This window comes from Ursus americanus, chromosome 31 (genome assembly GCF_024610735.1).
Source record: "Ursus americanus isolate L20-20 chromosome 31, mUrsAme1.1.p, whole genome shotgun sequence".
In the NCBI taxonomy this organism is placed as follows: Eukaryota; Metazoa; Chordata; class Mammalia; order Carnivora; family Ursidae; genus Ursus; species Ursus americanus.
In genome coordinates this window covers 17442441-17460580 of record NC_142157.1, presented here as the reverse complement: position 1 = coordinate 17460580, position 18140 = coordinate 17442441, and the positions used below count along the sequence as shown (strand labels likewise).

The following is an 18140-nucleotide window of genomic DNA, read 5'->3' as shown; positions in this document are numbered from 1 at the left end:
TATCTGTACCCCCATATTCATTGCAGCACTATTTATAATAGCTAAGATATGGAAACAGCCTAACTGTCCAACAATAGATAAACGGGTAAAGAAAATGTGATACACACACACACACACACACACACACACACACACACACACAGAGGAATACTACTCAGCCATAAATAAGAATGAAATCTTGCCATTTGCAACAACATGGATGGACCCTGCGGGCATTATGCTAAGTGAAATAAGTCAGAGAAAGACAAATACCATGTTATCTCACTTATATGTGGAGTTAAAAATACAAACAACAGAAAACCAAGCTCAAAGATAGAACAAATTGGTGATTGCCAGAGTGGGAGCAAAGGGAGAGCCAAATGGGTAAAGTAAGTCAAAAGACACAAATTTCCAGTTATAAAATAAGTTAAGCCGTTGGGGTGTAATATACAGCTTGGTGACTATGGTTAATAATACTGCACTACAATTTGAAAATTGCTAAGAGAGTAGATCTTTAAAGTTCTCATCACAAGATAAAAATATTTTGTAACTATGTATGGTGATGAATGTTTACTACACTTACTGTCATGATCATTTTGCCATATATACAAATATCAAATCATTATGTTGCACATCTGAAAGCAATATAATGTTACAAGCCAATTATACCTCAATAAAAAAAGTCATATAGTCAAATCTGCTAGTCTTTTAATTTATGATTTGAAATAATATTTTTATAATAGCCCAAGATTATAAAATGTCATCTTAGTTTTTTTTCAGCACTTTCTCATTTTACTTTTTAAGCTTACACTATAGTCCCAATGTGACCTGGAGCTCCTGACGTAAGCTCTAGGATGGCACGTCTAACTGCTTACCTAACACATCCACTTTGGTTTCTGACTGGCATCTCAAAACTGCCATGGTTAAATCAGAGATTTTGTGTCCCCCATCCACCGATCTGCTTATCCCTAGTCTTCCTGGCCTTAGTAGATGACACTGCAATTTCCCCAGTTGCTCAAACCTGAAAACCCATCCATACTGGGGCAGTCCTCTCTCTCACTTCCAGCAACTAATTCATCAGCAAGGTCTGTCAACTCTACCTTCAAACCACATCCCAAATCCATCCATTGTCCCAGTTGCACTAATACCACCTAAGCCTAAGCCAGCAGCACCTTTTTTCCTGGACTGCTGTGACAATCTGGTCACTGAGATCATTGCTTCCACTCCTTCCACCCCCACACACATAACTGATTCTCTATGCGGCCGCCAAGGAGATTTTTTAAAACAGAACACCAAGTTACATAACTCCCTTGTTTAAAATTCTACCATCACCGAAGACACAAGGTCTACAGTCCTTACCATAGACTTCATGGCTCCAAGTGCCCCACGCCACCAATGCCTGTTGGACCTCAGTCCTTCCTCTCCCCCTGGCTCCAGTGTTCTCCAAATAGCTCTTGTAGAGCTTTTTGCTATTTCTTCTTTCTAGACTTAACTTCTCTCAAATCTTCAAATGGCTGGCTGCTTCTTTTCAATTCAGATCCCAGCAAAAATGTCGCCTTCTCAGCGAGGCTTTCCCTGAGCCTATATAAAGGAGTATCAGTCATTTTCTCCCCCTTTCCTGTTTTGTTCCATCACAGTACTTACCTTCACCCCCTATTTTCTTCATTTGTATACTGTCAGAGTATAAACCAAATGAAAAGATTCCACTAAGCATGGGCCCAGTCAGAGCTTTAAGTACAGGCCACCACGATGGGACTGGTACCTCAGAAGGTTCACTCAGGCTGTAAAGGGGAAGGCAGACCTCAGTGGGCCGGAAGCAAAAGCAGGGGGAGCTGGGGTGGGGGGAGGCAAGGAGGCCAGTGGTGAGCTTGCAGCTCTTAAGGTTAAGCTCTGTGCCTTACAGCTAAGTCAGTTCAGGTACTCCCCACCAAAGTCGAATTTAACCTCTTAGAAAAGCGCTCAGAAAGAGCCAACTGCTTCGTCCGTGGAACAGTGACCAAAGGGAAAGATAGCAGCGGAGCTAACGAGACCCGCTGGGAAGGAAGCCCTGTATTTCCTCTGTGTGTGTTTTTGCGTGTATTTTTGTTGTTGTTTTTTTAAGTCTTAAACTTAGAAGGGAAAAACCCGATAAATATATTCTCTTCTGAATTTCCTGGCTGCCTTTAGCCAGCTCTCAGCAAGAGAGGCCAAGTTCTCCTAACCTCTGTGAGGAAGGCCAATAGGCTGACAGCTGGATATCAATATTTACATTCTGTTATCACGTCTGTTGAGGAACCCCAGACCTAAGAAGCTCAACTGAATTATTCTAGTTTTATCTCTCTACTGCTGGGTTCTGAAAAAACACTTCCTCTTTTTGAGAGCACAGGGTTTTGGTTTTTTTTTTTTTTTTAAGGCCAATATAATTTTTTTTCCCTAAAATATCCTAAAGACTTCTCACCCCGAAAGTTAACCCTTCCCTAGCTCAGTTGGCACTCAGCATATCTGAAGTGCAAACTGATTGACATGACTGTTATAAGCCAACATTAAAACAATCTGCCATCTGCAAGACACATCTCCAACACTTGGGTAAACAACAAGGAAAATAGACTTTAAGTGACCACTGACATGAGTCAGCTGTGAGCAACAGCAAAGGAAAACATGTAAAGGGCCTGGGAGGCCTTTCTGGGACTTAGATTTTGTTAAAAAGGGACTACCAAGTGAAACTTTAGGAGAGTCGGTTGACCACTCAGGGTAGACGCAGTGCTCTACTCGCATCCCACAAATCACGGGACGGTTGCCAGATACCCACTTTCATTGGGAAAACAAAAACAAAGAAACCCACAAAACCCGCTATGACAGATATACTTGGCAAGATATTGTACATGGTATCCAACGTCAGATCACTCCAACAGTTTATCTTTCTCCAGAGTCATACTTTTTCTTTGCTGTATTTTCCTTTTCTTCTCCCATTGTAATCTTCGTGAGATGCACAGATGTGGTCTGGAACAATCCAGATTTATTTAGAGTGTCCTTATTTTCTGTACCATAAATGGGTTGGTTTATCTGGGGTCAGGAGGTCCTTCTCTTGCAAATAATGGAAACGTCCGGATGCCTGTTTACAAAATGTGAAGATAGAAGAAAATACCTTTGGTCTTTTAGTTTGGCCTTTTAATTTGTTTCTTATTTGCACACACAGTGTCGTTTCAAGCGTGTGGACCCCATGTTCACTCTCCCTTAACCCCATGTCCAAGGTTCCCACAACCGCCCACTAAGACCTGAGCGCAGCTTGTTCAGAGCCTGATCCGCAGGGGGTGTGGCAGTTTTCCCTTCACACGTTGCAACAACAGCCAACAAGAGGGCATGGCTGTGCACGGACCTGTATCCACAAAGTCATTCATAAAAGGAAGTGGCCAAAAACAGCTCTCGAAGTGTCACTTGTTGGCAAGAAGGTACGACAGCTTAGTGAACACCAGTGCAGAATTAAGGAAAAGGCGTGACGTTTCTAACTGCCGATTGGGGGTTTTCTTTACCAGCAGCCATGGAGTTTGAACAATCGGATGGGAAGGGTGGCCGTGTTCCGAATTTGCCAGCAATGTACTGCATCCTGAATCTTAAACCTGGCAAGCTGTGGACATTTGTTTGGTTATTTTTGTGTTTTGGTTTTGGTTTTGGTTTTTACAGCCCAGCATTGGAACCCTTCCCTATGAGGAATTCCCTATCTTATTTATGACTGTGGTAGGGAAAACATTTCTGAGAAGTCCCCATCCTCTTCTCAGTCTCCTTCGAGGTGGAGGTGGGTGTGTGGTCTGCACTTGACCAACGGTGACACCCCGACAGGAATCAAGTACTGACAGTATAATGGCAGGGCGGCCCATCCAGCAGTTGGGAGAGCAGCTTGGGCCTGGCGGTGTTGCCCGGGGGACCCTGAGGGCACAGAAGGGGAGCTGCACAGTTAGATCTCCAGCATCCCCAGTGATCATACGGGCTTTCCAGTATCATCTCTACATGTTTCAAAAATCATCCAGGGTCAGTTTCTGTTGCTCGCAATGGGCCGGGGAAATAGAGCACTCTGCACGGGGCAGTGGTCCAAATCTGGCATCTTCGTAGGAAGGATGTCTTGGCAAAAACACCAGGGGAACTTCGAGGCCCTACCTTAGCTCAGGTCCCCTCCTCATCACCAGCATTGTGCTCCTGTTTTCAAAGGCAACTTGATTCTTCCCTCGATTCTTTCGGGTGGCAGGCCGTTATCAGAAACGACACTCATTTAAATGAAACAATAGGAAATAAATACCAATGTTCACGTTAATTTTTCTCCCTTCAAGACCATGAGAGCAGATTTGCAGGGATATTTAAGGGATGGGTTCTTGATGCTCAAGTTGTTTGATTCCATCTCTCCTGATAACATATATATATTTCTATAGAACATACATATATGTTATTTATAAGGTATATATTCATAAAGATAGTGTTTGCTGGCTTTTTCAGGGCAACTCTGCAAGCTGCCACCTCTTTTTCTCAATAGCTAATTTTATTATAATAAAGACTTTTCAAAAACAGTACCCTAAGCATGATGTATTTATTTTAAAATGTAATGTTGACAACCAAAAGCTGAAAACAAAGGGGTTAGGCTGCTGTGGTGCTCACACAGCTAGTAAGTGGATGAGCCAGAGGCTGAGAAGGATTTAATTATGGCTCTCCACTTGCCCTGGACTCATAAATGGATTCTGCATGGCACGTGCCTCATGCGTCCTTTTTAAGTGTGAAAAAGGCCTTTTGTAACCAGGCAGGTATAGATGCTATCAGTGTGAGTTATGCCCTTGAACTGTCTGGAGAGGTGAACAAGCATTTGCTTTGTTTGATTGCAAGCTCAAGCCCCTCTAAATAGGACCTTTATCTTCACTGGTGTTTTACTCTAATTTCCAAAATAATTCTTTGAGTGGGAAATTTAGTAAGGTAGCAATGTCACCTTCCAGCAATATGTCCCAAAAAGATTTCTCAAAGTCCCTGGGGTGTTTCCCAAGACTTTATCCCCATGGCTGGGTAGCTATCTTGTGACGGCTGTCACTCCTCTTTTTTTATTCACGTCTCCTTCTGCAGCGCCTTTCCACTGATGGTGTTGTATCTGTCTGTCCCAGTGCTGCTAGTTGGGCCCAGCAAAACTGGTGTGCCCCCTTCCTTTCCATTTTCTAGATTCTTCACATATAAAATATTCCATTGGGGACATTTTTAAATGACAACAATAAGAACTAGATGGAAAATTCTATTTATATCCTCTAGATTAAACTAAAATATGTTACTTATGTTGTTTAACTCTTAAGTACTTGGACTTCTTAGGACTTTCAGAAATGAAGGGCAGCCCTTTCTGGTCGAGTGAATAAATTCAATCTACTTTGAAAAGTTTCTCTTTCCTCTCTGAATGTCACTGGAATTTTATTAGTCAACATATTTGTCTAGGATCTGTTTTGAGGTATGTGAATGGCTATTAATCAGCTCACAAAGGCAAGCAGAACAGACACTCTAACTCTTGTGGATTTTGTGTTTTCCTATTGGATGAAATGAGTTCTTTATGTATTAAGCCGTTCATTCTTTGCCAGATTATGGCAATTTTTTTTTCATAATATGTTCGTTTTGAGCATTTTAACTTTTTTCTTTCTTAGAACTCATGCCAATTTAAATTAATTATTTGCATGAATCATTGGCTAATGTTTGATACAACAATTTCTCGTATCTCCACGTCTATCATCCAAATATAGGTATGGCCATCTCTTACCAGGACTACACCAACAGCTCCTCACCAGGCTCTCTGCTTCCCCTCTTCCTCTTACAGTTCATTCCCCAGCAGTCAGAAGAAGCCTGTTAGGACAAAAGTGTGGTCATGACACTCTTCCTCAAAAATCGCCTGAGTGGCTCAGTCGATCAAGCGTCTGCCTTTGGTTCAGGTCATGATCCCAGAGTCCTGGGATTGAGTCCCACATCGGGCTCCCTGCTCAGCAGGGAGTCTGCTCCCCCCCCCCCCAGCCCTCTACCCCACCGCTCATGCTCTCTCTTTCTTTCAAATGAATAAATTTTAAAAAACTCTTATGTAATGGCTCCCCTCCTGTCACCTTCCTCTCACCAAGCTTACAAGACCCTAAATGATCTATCGATTGATTGATCCATTGAGTCTCTGGCTGCCTTCCACACCTCAGTTGACCTTCCTGACCTCAACCACTTGGCTGCCTCCCCACCCCCCATCCCTTGCTCCTGCTGCACCAACCTCCGTACTATTACTCCATCTCACCACACATGCTCCTACCTAGGAATCTTGGCATTCTCTATCCCCTTTACTTGAAATCTCTTTTTCTAGATATTACCAGGACTCAATCCCTCGCTCTCTTTAAGTCTCTGCCTGTGTTTTGATGTCCCTCTTTGTGACTTTGTCCATCTTTTAATTGTTTCCAATTAAATCAGGTGAGGGAGAGGTAAGGGTGTATTGTCTGGCCCCCTCAAACTCTTAAGAGCAACGTATAGTTTATGTTGCTATTGTAAATGGAAGCCTTTGAAAAGTTATGCTTCCTGAATGTACAGGAATCTAACTGGTTTTGATATTTTGATATTTTGATCTTGTACTCAGGGAGGGTGGTGAGCACTCATATTAGTTCTAGTAGTAAATTTGTAGATTCTCTCCAAATGCCTATGGTTTCAATCATGTCATCTGATGCCAGTTTTGTTTTTTTCTTTTCAAATCCTTTTATCATTTAGTTCTCTTTTTGTCTTACTGGGTAGGACCTCTACAACAATATTGAATAGAAGCAGTGATAGCTTGCCTCCTTGTCTTATTCCTAACTTTAAAGGGCATTCTTTGAAAATTTTCCATTAAACGTCATGTTTGCAGCAGGATTCTGCTAGACATCCTTTATCAGAATAGAGAGGTTCCCTTTTATTGTATTTTGCTGAGAAAGACTTTTTATCATAAATGCATATTGAAGAATAATGAAGACAGTCTTGTCCTATCAGATATTGATACATTACAGAGTTGCAATAAAGAGCGTACTGCTAGCACTGGGATAGATAGAACAATGGCGGATTAACAGAGTCTAGAAGTAGATGCAAATGTATATCAGAAGTTGGCTGATTTATTCTGGTTTGCTTTGTCTCGTTTTGTTATATTTTCCTTTTACTCTGTTAAAAGTCCTTCTTGACTACTGTTATGGATTCTCTTTCCAGTCACTGGAGCCATGTTTTCTTGTAACCTACTGAAGAAACAATTTTCATTTGAGTTCTCCAAAAGGTTATCTTCAGGGGCGCCTGGGTGGCGCAGTCGTTAAGCGTCTGCCTTCGGCTCAGGGCGTGATCCCGGAGTCTCTGTGAGCCACCTGAGAGGCTCAAAGCCTAGAATTTCAGCCTGTCTATTAAGCTTGGCTGTACAGTGCAAATGGCTGAAGAGTCACACTTACCAACCACAACAACAAAATTTTTTGAAAGGGTTTTCAATGACAGTTGCGGAAAACTGAAGATACTTGAAATGTACAAACCAGATTTTTAAAGTTACTATTCCATCTAAAATAATTTAAAGGCTATTATATATTCTGACTAAAGACAAGTTAAAATAAAATAAGATAAAGAGTTGAAAATGAGATAAACTCCTGCCAAATATTTGACCAGCCTTTAAAGGAATGTCTTGTTTCCTTCCCACATATTTTTTAAAGAGGAATGCTCAGGGCCAGATAGACCAGGGGTACACTCAGCTCAAGAGTCTTGGGAAGGCACAAACTCCATGCATGCTGGCGTATCAGCAGCAGGCTAATCCACAATGGGCAAAATGATATATGAAAAACCACCCCAGACATAGGATTGATCCCTGACGGGCAGGATTGATCTAACCTTGTGCTATGCTAGTATCAAAGGTAGTCCAATTCAGTTGGACTGAATTCAGAGAATAACAATAGAATCATGGTGGTATTCTGATTGCTACTGGTATATCTGGTTAAGAACAAAATCTCAGCCAGTTCTTGGGGGACATAATTTCTGGGAACAGTGATGGTCGAGGGTAGGCAGAGAAGTATCAGAAACCTGGTCAACTGAGTTGAAGTTCATGGAAGCCTCTGGTCCTTGTGCAAATAAGAAAACCAAGAGGTCAGCTCAGTGAACACAGCAAGATTAGGAGAAGGTTTGCGCTCACCCAGAGTGCCCATATATAGCTTTCCTTGCAAAAAATTCATTCCATATCTAAGCAGCAGATGGACAAAGCTACTGAATATGGCTGCCTTACTGGGTTTAATTAGGGAATTCAGCAGAGCTTTAGCCTACTAGGAAAAAGGTCCTCACTGTTTACAGTTGAGTGGGATCAAACCGTTCTGGCTGTAATGGGGTTTAATCTTCTCAGGCCTGAAAAAGTGTTGGAGCAGGACAGGACTCCTACTCTAATGAGTGAAGAACATGTAGATGAAGTACTACGGATAATCCAAAGGAACAATAGGGCTGCATTACTGCAGGCCACAGCATGGTTTATCCAGCTCACTAGACTTGAATAGAACACCACACAGTCTATACCAAGGCCATAGTATTTCAAACGATCATCAATGACCTGGAAAAGGACGCTCTGGTTTCCCTGCTAATGGCCTGACACATGGGCCATTCTTTTAACTTCTTGGAGTCATCTTCCCATAAAACAGATTTTATTTGCCTCCTAATAACTACATCAATATCTTACACATATAAATAAGATACTATTATAAAGATATGTTGCACATGGGGTGCCTCAGTGGCTCAGTTGGTTAAACATTCAACTTCTGATCTCAGCTCAGGTCTTGATCTCAGTGTTGAGTTCAAGCCCTGCGTTAGGCTTGAAGCCTACTTAAAAATGTGTTGCACATAAGTATAAAAATAAAAAAGACAGATAATGGAGGAATGGGAAAGATTTCTTAAAACACGTTCACTGGAATTTCACAACACAACTAGAAGTATCTCTCTAACCCTCTCCCGTTTCCCCAGCACCAGAATCATATCTTCCCTTGAATGACTTCATATATAGCCAAACAAAACTCATGACATTTTCCCATAAATACTCTGCCTTTTCCTATCACATCACTGCATCCTCCTCCTCACTTGTACTTGACCATTGCTCTCTCTCCTACGTTAATGATCACTGCATTCAAAATTTTCAGTCAAAACTCCATTACTTCATGAAGCTAGTTAGCTGTACTTCTGTTCTACTAAATATCATCACTCCAACTTGTATTTGAATACAAACTGGGAGTATGGGGAAGGGAGAGATGGCTTCTTAGAGAAGGTTGAATTTGAATTGACCTAGAATGAGTAAAATACTTAATAAGTAGATATTGGAGATATTCCAGTCAACATCACCATCACCACCACCATCATCATTATCACTAATGCTTGTTGTATGCTTACAATGAGCCAAACACTGCTCTAAGCAGTCTATATGCATTATTTCACTTAATTCTCATGACAAGACTATGAGGTAATAGTATCAGCTCCATTTTATTGATGCATACGTGGAGGCACTGATAGATTAGGCAACTTGTTCACGATCGCTCAACTACTAAGGAGTAGAGCAAAGTGTGAAGCACAGAGGCTGTGCTTGTAAATACTGTGCTACAATGCATAGGGAACTGATTGAGCTACCCACACTACCCAAAGTAATCTACAGATTCAATACAATCCATCAAAATATGAACAGCATTTTTCACAAAACTATAAGAAAGAATACTAAAATTTGTATGGAACCACAGAAGACCCCCAAAAGCCAAAGCAATGCTGAGAATGTAGAACGAAGCTGGGGGTATCCCAATCCCAGATTTCAAGATACACTACAAAGCTGTAGTAATCAAAACAGTATGGTACTGGCACAAAAACAGACACCTCGATCAATGGAACAGAACAGAGAGCCCAGAAATAAACCTGGGCTTATATGATTAATCAATCTATGATGAAGGAGGCAAGAATATACAATGTGGAAAAAACAGTCTTCAATAAATGGTGCTGGGAAAACTTCACAGCTTTATGCAAAAGAATGAAACTGGACCACTTTCTTACACCATACACAAAATTAAACTCAAAATGGAGTAAGGACCAAAATGTGAGATCTAAAATCACAAAACTCTTAGAAGAAAACATAAGCATTAATCTATTTGATATTGGCTATAGTAACATTTTTCTAGGCATGTATCCTCAGGCAAAGGAAATGAAAGCAAAAATAAACTATTGGGATTACATCAAAATTAAAAAATCGTTTGCACCTCAAAGAAACCATCAACCAAACAAGGCACCCTACTGACTGAGAGATGATATTTGCAAGTGATATATCCAATAAGGGGTTAATATCCAAAATACATAAAAACTTCACACAACTTGTGGCCAAAAAAACAAATAATAATCAAATTAAAAATAGGCACAGGACCTGAATAGACATTTTTACAAAAGAGACACACAGATGGCCAAACAGACACATGAAAAGATGCTTATCGTCAGGGAAATACAAATCAAAACTACAATGAGATATCACTTTATACCTGTCAGAATGGCTAGAATCAAAAATACAGATAATGAAAAGTGTTGGCAAGGATGGGGGAGAAATGAACCATTGTGCACTGCTGTGGGAAATGTAAATTGATGCAACCATTGTGGAAAACAGTATGGAGGTTCCTCAAAAAAATTAAAAATAGAAATACCATATGATCCAGGAATCCCACTACTGGGTATTTACCCAAAGAAAACAAAACACTAATTTGAAAAGATATATGCACCCCTATGTTAATCACAGCATTATTTACAATAGCCAAGATATCGGAGCAACCCAAGTGTCCATCAATAGATGAATGGATAAAGAAGACATGGTATATATATATATATATATATATATATATATATATATGCACACACACACACACACACACACACACACACTGGGATATTTGTCATAAAAAGAGTGATATCGCCATCTGCAACAATATAAATGGACCTAGAGGGTATTCTAAAGTGAATTAGGTCAGAGAAAGACAAGTACTGTATGATTTCACTTATTTGTGGAATTTAAAAAACAAAACAAATGAACAAACAAACAAAAATCAGAAATAGAGCCATAAATACAGAGAACAAACTGGTGGTTGCCAGAGGAAAGGGGGTGCAAAATGGGTGAAAGGGAGTGAGAGATTCAGGCTTCCAGCTACGGAATGAATAAGCCACGGGAATAAAAGATACAGCATAGGGAATGTAGCCAATGGTATTGTAATTGTGTTGTATGGGAACAGATGGTAGCTACACTTGTGGTGAGCACAGCATAATGCATAAACTTGTTGAATCACTATGTTGTACACCTGAAACTAATGTAACATTGTGTGTCAACTGCACTTCAATTTTTAAAAAAAGGGAAAAAATTAATTTCCTGTCTTTTCCTTCCTTCTATTTTTAAGATTCTTTTTCAAAATCCTTCCATTTATGAAATATTTTTCTAAGTTCAGGGAGAAAACACACACACACACACACACAGAATTGATTGAGCAAACAAGAGCAGATAAGAGGAAACACAGTGTTTAAAGAAAAGCTACTGATTATTATGACTACACACTAATAAAAAATGTTTGGTCTCTATAAAGATAAAATTAGGCCAAATTATGAAAGGCCTTGAATTCTCTCATGAAATTTTCTTTTATAGGAATTATTCTATGGATAATAGAGAGCTATCAAGGTTTTTTAGCAGATAAATGGTATAAAATCTGGCTTTAAGGTATGTAAGTTTGGGGACAGTGAGGAATTCAGCAGAAAACACCAGTTCTCTTCTTTCCTTTACCTACTAAAGAATTTAGCCTTCAGCTTAATTTCTATCAATGCAGATTCTGAAACAACGTAACCTATGGCACCCCCAACAAGCATGAAGAAATAAGAATCCAATTCATCATGGGCCAGTAAATAATAGTGACTCTTGCTAACTTTATGAAATTATTATTGGCCAAATCTCCTTCTTCCGTGGCATACATGTTTAATGTACATACATATTTAATGTAGTCTCCTCTAATTACTGGATGTGTTTATCAGCTGCATATTTATTAAGTAAAGACAAAGATACTCAATATGTTTGCTCTGCATAAATCTTCCTCTACTCCAAGCAAGTTACAATTAGCAGCCATAGCAATATCTAAAGGGGCTGAGAAAGAACAATCAAAGATGTGTGAATTATGCGTATAATTGAGTATAATTAAATCCTTTTACTGAGAGAAATTGAGGTGTAACAGTTACTCACACTTTTTGGCTGCTCTTATCAAGCTCCCAGTGGAACCCTTGGAAGGAAGCTGCAAAAGGTGGAAATTCTGCTCTGGGCGACCCTGCTCAAGTTCACCTCTGAAGTGGCTCAGACCACTTACCATGCATCCTTTCCAATCCTTGCTTGTGATATAGCTATGATACTAAAACTGATTGGTTGTGGTTAATTAGCTTACCAACCATTAAATCACTCAGTTGTTTAATAAGAAATACTTTGGTTACTATTTTGGCAACAAATCAAAAAGTATACCCTATATATCTATTATCTTGATTTCTCCTCTTTCCCTTCAAAATCAAATGTATTTGTCCATAAAACCTCCAACTATCCCAAAAATGAATTTTATTTCAGAACTCTAAATTCCCTGTTCACTTGATTCAGGAAGTCACTGTGTTCATTACCTGGGGGGTACATTTTTCAGCTACTGCAGCCCAGTGTTCATACCAAGAGCTTACGCTGCTTAGAATTTGGCATTTCCCTGGGTATTACGGACCTCCTTTTACAGCTGTAAAAGCAGACAATGTATTGTTTTCTAGGCCAAAAATCACTTTGTTTATGCATTATGGTGTCGAAGCGTGAAGTCTCAATCAAACACTAGCCCATGCTTCTGGGAGAGGAATTTGGTTTTGCTCACAGGTATCCCTGCCTACAAACTCAAGCCACAGTGGGGCAGCACTCCATCTGAGTAAACAACTGCTTAAACCTCTCAGCTTTCATCATGGAAGTGCAGATGTGACAGAGTACCCAAGCCACTGCCACCAAGTCCGGTCCCAACGCCACATGCCACCAACGCCCACCCACATGCACTGCCGATTCCTTTTGGTTTGAAGTCCAATATGGCATCTCTTCATGGTTAGCTGATTCAGAATCTTCTTCAGGAAGACCGTACCACCAGAATAAGATTACAGTTGTTGGGGTTGGTGCTGTTGGCATCTTCGTGGAGGACTTGGCAGATGAACTTGCTCTTGTTGATGTCATGGAAGATAAACTGAAGGGAGAGATAGCAGCCTTTTCCTTAGAACGCCAAAAATTGTCTCTGGCAAAGACTATAACATGACTGCAAACTCTAAGCTTGTTATTATCACAGCTGGGACACAACAGCAAGAGGGAGAAAGCCATCTAAATTTAATCCAGCCTAATGTGAATATCTTCAAATTCAACATTCTTAATATTGTAAAAGATAGCCCAAACTGCAAGTGTGTTGTTTCCAGTCCAGTGGATATCTTCACCTATGTGGCTTGGAAGATAAGTAGCTTTCCCAAAAACCATGTTATCAGGAGTGGTTGCAACCTGGATTCAGCCTGGTTCCATTACCTAATGGGGGAGAGGCTGGGAGTTCACCCATTAAGCTGTCGTGGGTGGGTCTTTGGGGAGCATGGAGACTCTAGTGTGCCTGTATGGAGTAGAATAAATGTTGCTGGTGTCTCCCTGAAGAATCTGCACCCTGACTTAGGCACTGATGCAGAAGAGGAACATGGAAAGAGGTTCACAGGCAGGTGGTTGACAGTGCTTATGAGGTGATCACACTGAAAGGCTATCCAGCCTGGGCCATTGGGCTGTCTGTGGCAGATCTGGCAGTAAGTATAATGAAGAATCTTAGGCGGGCGCATCCAATCTCCACAATGACTAAGGATCTCTATGGAATAAAAGATGATGTCTTCCTTAGTGTTCCTTGCATCTTGGGACAGAATGGAATCTCAAACATTGCGAAGGTGAATCTGACCGCTGAGGAAGAGGCCCTTTGGAAGACCAGTGCAGATGCACTTTGGGGGATCCAAAAAGAGCTGCAGTGTTAACATTTTCTAATGTTGTACTACTTCACTGTCTAGACGACAACAGGATTTGAATTGGAGGTTGTGTATTGTCCTTATTATCTGATCTGCTACTCAAGTAGTAATATTAAGAGGGCCTAGGAAAAATACCAGTTTTCTAAAGTTACAAATAGGAATAGTTCACAAAACCCTGCAGGTATACCCTGATACTAGATGAAACCTAGGTATACCCTGATACTGGATGAACCCTATCTTGTGTTGTGCTAAATTGGTTCATGTAAAATAGTTCTACCACCTCAGAGGCACCACTGTCAGTGTTGCCTATGCTGTAGTTGCTGTTCAAACCAGACAAGTATTTACTGTGTGTTACAGAACTTTCGATTCCTTCACCCAACATGCCAATCCAACTTTTTTTCCTCCAGTCAATCCCATCTTGGGATCTAGTAGATAAATTCAATATTGCATGTATTGTGCATAGCTGTTCTAAAGGACCTTATTTTGTATACTCTATGTATCAGAATATGGTATACATTGCAATATAATGTAAAAAGAAAGATCTGCATATAAACAATGTAACCAACTGTCATACCAACTAAAATACCAAATAAACCTTGAACAGTGAAAAAAAAAAAGAAACACAGATATGACACCCCCAAGTGTCACTGATATTATGAATATGTCTTTAATCAGCAGCCATTGCTTTAAAGCTCTTGCAGAGAGCACAGCCTTGAATCACCTATTCAGATAGTACTTTTGTGAATGCTTCTTTCCTACTCTCCATGTTTCCTTCCAGTACAAGAATCTCAATGGTAAGACATCTTGGCTTTTCTCTGCCCTAGTTAGCCAACTTTACTGGAGAGTCTGGGAGAAGAAACTGAGTATGCATAACTAGACTCCTTCACTTTCATTTGGGAAAAGAGCAAATATTCTCTGTTTCTCCCAAGCCCTTTGTGAGGGGCCTTCCCTGCTCCAGTGCTACCTGATACTGTGTAGATGTGTCAGTCTGTTTCTGGGGTTTAGTAGTGGAGAGCCCACTTGCCTAACACTTAGAAGCCACGTTTTCCAAAATCAGCCATATAAGTAATGAAGGTGGTATTTGCAACCTCCATCTGCTAACTGATATATTTTATTTTTCAGTCAATTGGGAATGTGTTCAGTAAAAAAATGTGTCTTTATTGGGCCCCAGCTAACGCCCAACAACTACTAAAGTTCAACTGAAAAAAATTTAATTTAATAAAGGCAGACTCCCACACCATCAATTCATTCTTTGAGGTTGAGAAGTTCTAGATCAGTGTCACTTACACCAATGTATAGGGAGAGCATATTAAAATGAACCTTCTCAGAATTGCCTTCACTGAGTTAGACATTAATGTTGGTTTTTACTGGAAGTCATTATGAAAAGGGGCTGTGTAAAATAACATACGTATCTGCTGATTGTTAAAAACATTATCTGTTACATGTCTATTGCTCAATGCTTCACTTGTTTATCCCTTGTAGAATTTTTACTTTAGAAGCAGGAGAATATTATCTTTATTCAGAAACTGGTATGCTTACTCAGCAAGGCAAAGATAACTGTGTAACCTGTAATACTTCTCTCTTTTGATTTCACTAGCAGGAAATCCCTGGTCCAGAGTAGTGCACAGGAACTGTAATAGCCAATATGAAGAGCATTCTTACTTCATTCTCTTCATAGTTTAAATATCTACTTTCCATTTTAAAAACCTGCACACAATCAGTTTTGAAGGCCATCCTATAGTCTCTAGAATATAAATAAAGCACAGTTTAAATAATATAGAAAAGTTGGAAAGCAAAGGATTCCCACTTTCCAGTCCAGCATGTAAGGAGCTTGGAAGTCATCACTCCTGACCTCCCAATAAGAAAAATGCTGGACAAACTAAAAATCAACTATTCTTCTTAGGTCCCCCACAGGATTGAGGTTCCTGCTGCCACCCTCTCCCAATTGAACAGAAAGACAGTTAGATACAGACAATCACAACTTATCAAAGCAGAATCCCAGGAACAGAAACTTCCACAAGGATCAGTACCAGAATGGGAAAACTTAATATGTAATTGGTGAATTGCTGGAGGCTCAGTGCAGGCAAGGTTGAGAGTTAAAAATCATAGGGTGATCCAGCTTTAGGGAGGCCTCCCATAATTTTTGTGAGTTTTACTTCCAAGAGCCTTACGACTCTCAGTGAAGATTGGAGAGAAATTGCCTCTTGCTTCTGGTAAACAGCAGCCACTTTGAAATAGGTGAGATAATTCTGTTCTTTTTTTCACAAGGCCTGCCCTCAAGATAAGCTATTGTATCAGAGCCTAACTAACTAGGGTTTTATCAGTCTAAGCAATGTAGGAGAAAGGAAATATCTAACTCCAGCCAACTCTAGCCTTTCTATCTCACTTTAAGAGGAAACAAACGAACAACAACAACGAAATCCCAAACTGAGATCACAACTAGAGGCACAGACTCTCTAAAAGACTGACACCTAATCCTAGGACTAGAGAATGCTTACCCTCCCCTAAACAGCTTATCACATCATCAGCAGGGCTCTGTATAATAACAGGAGGATAAAATGGAAAGAACTATGTATCCCAGATCTTATTTAAGAAAAAGTCTCTGGGGAAACCCAAGGAAAACAGCACAGACAAAAACAAGGACACCAGAGGAAATTTTTGCTGTGACACATACAGCCACAGCAAGTAGTCAACATAGTCTAACCCCTAGCCACATAACCATAAAACCTCATGTTAGAGGCCTATTTACCTTAGTTCCTTTTATACAGTATGCCATGTCTGGCTTTCAACCAAAAACGTTTTAAGAGACAGAGCAGGCACCAAAAACAAACTCAGATATGGCAGAAATGTTGGAATGATCAGACTGGAAATTAAAACAACTATCATTAATATGCTAAAAGCTCCAGTGGAAAAAGTGGGCATGATGCAAGAACATGGTTAATGTAAGCAGAGAGATGGAGACTCAAACCAAGAATCAAAAGGACATGCTGGAAATCAGAAACACCATAACAGAAATGAAGAATGCCTCTGGTGGGCTCATCAATAGACTGGATATGGCTGAGGAAAGAATCAATGATCTTGAAGAAATGTTAATAGAAACTTCCAAAACTGAAATGCAATGAGAAAAATAAATAAAAAAGACAGAGCAGAATGTCCAACAACTGTGGGACAATTATAAAATGTGTAACATATGTGTAACAGGAATAAAAAGAGAAAAAGGGAGAAAAGAACTGAAGAAATATTTGAAGCAATAATGACCAAGCGTTTCCTGGGTGCTGGGTGGCTCAGTTGATTAAGCGTCTGCCTTCAGCTCAGGTTGTGATCCCAGGGTCCTGGGATCGTGTCCTGCATCGGGCTCCATGCTCAGCGGGGAGCCTGTTTCTCCCTCTCCCTCTGCCCCTCCTCCCTACTCATGCTCCTTCTCTCTCTCTCTTTCAAATAAATAAATAAATAAATAAAAGCTTAAAAAAAAAAATAATGACCAAGAGTTTCCAAAATTAATGATAGACACTAAACCACAGACTCAGGGAGCTCAGATAACAGCAAGTGGGATAAATACCAAAAAATCTACACTTAGGCATGTATCCAAACCACAGAAAAATAAACACAGAGAAAAATTTGAAAGACGCCAAAAGCGGGAAAAGCCTTACTATGAAAGAACAAATATAAGAATGCCATTCTTTTTCATTACAACTTCTTTTTAGAAACCATGCAAACAAGAAGTGAAGTATTTAAAGAAAAATGCCACCAATCTAGAATTCTGTATCCGGAGAAATTATCCTATAAAATTTGGAATATGGTTCCAGTCTCATCTGAATTTCAATGTCCTGATAGTGCAGCAGCTTTTGTACACCTCAGGAATTATGTTCTGGCCTAGAGGATGGCTGTACTGATCACTCCCTTCTTTGAGCCTTCCACAGGAGGAAATTTCTACATGCTTGCTTTAAAAAAATAACTTCTTTGTTGAACTGAAAGAAAGAGTTGTCTGTTTCTAGAAGAAACATTTTAGGGAATTCAGTACCAACCAAATAGTAGTATCCCTTCACATCTAGCCAGGCTAACTAAGAAAAAGAGAAAAGACACAAATTACTAATGTCAGAATGAAAGAGGAATTGATCTTTGATCCCATGGACATA

General features: G+C 40.0%; 1 protein-coding gene and 1 pseudogene across 2 annotated transcripts in view; one reads left to right on the top strand and one right to left on the bottom strand.

Moving 5' to 3' along the window:
• LOC148107391 (uncharacterized) overlaps nucleotides 1-18140 on the bottom strand; it is a 108663-nt gene that overhangs the window by 10996 nt on the left and 79527 nt on the right. The window contains exons 3-4 of one of the 2 annotated variants that reach the window (XM_087857627.1): nucleotides 5729-5811; nucleotides 671-3070 (exon numbers count right to left, since the gene is read on the bottom strand). The gene's annotated coding sequence lies outside the window, so the exon portion shown is untranslated. Of the gene's footprint in view, nucleotides 1-670; nucleotides 3071-5728; nucleotides 5812-18140 lie in introns of those variants that run through there. The other variant, XM_087857628.1, reaches the window with a different exon arrangement.
• Nucleotides 13054-14013, top strand: LOC123786202 (L-lactate dehydrogenase A chain pseudogene; annotated as a pseudogene).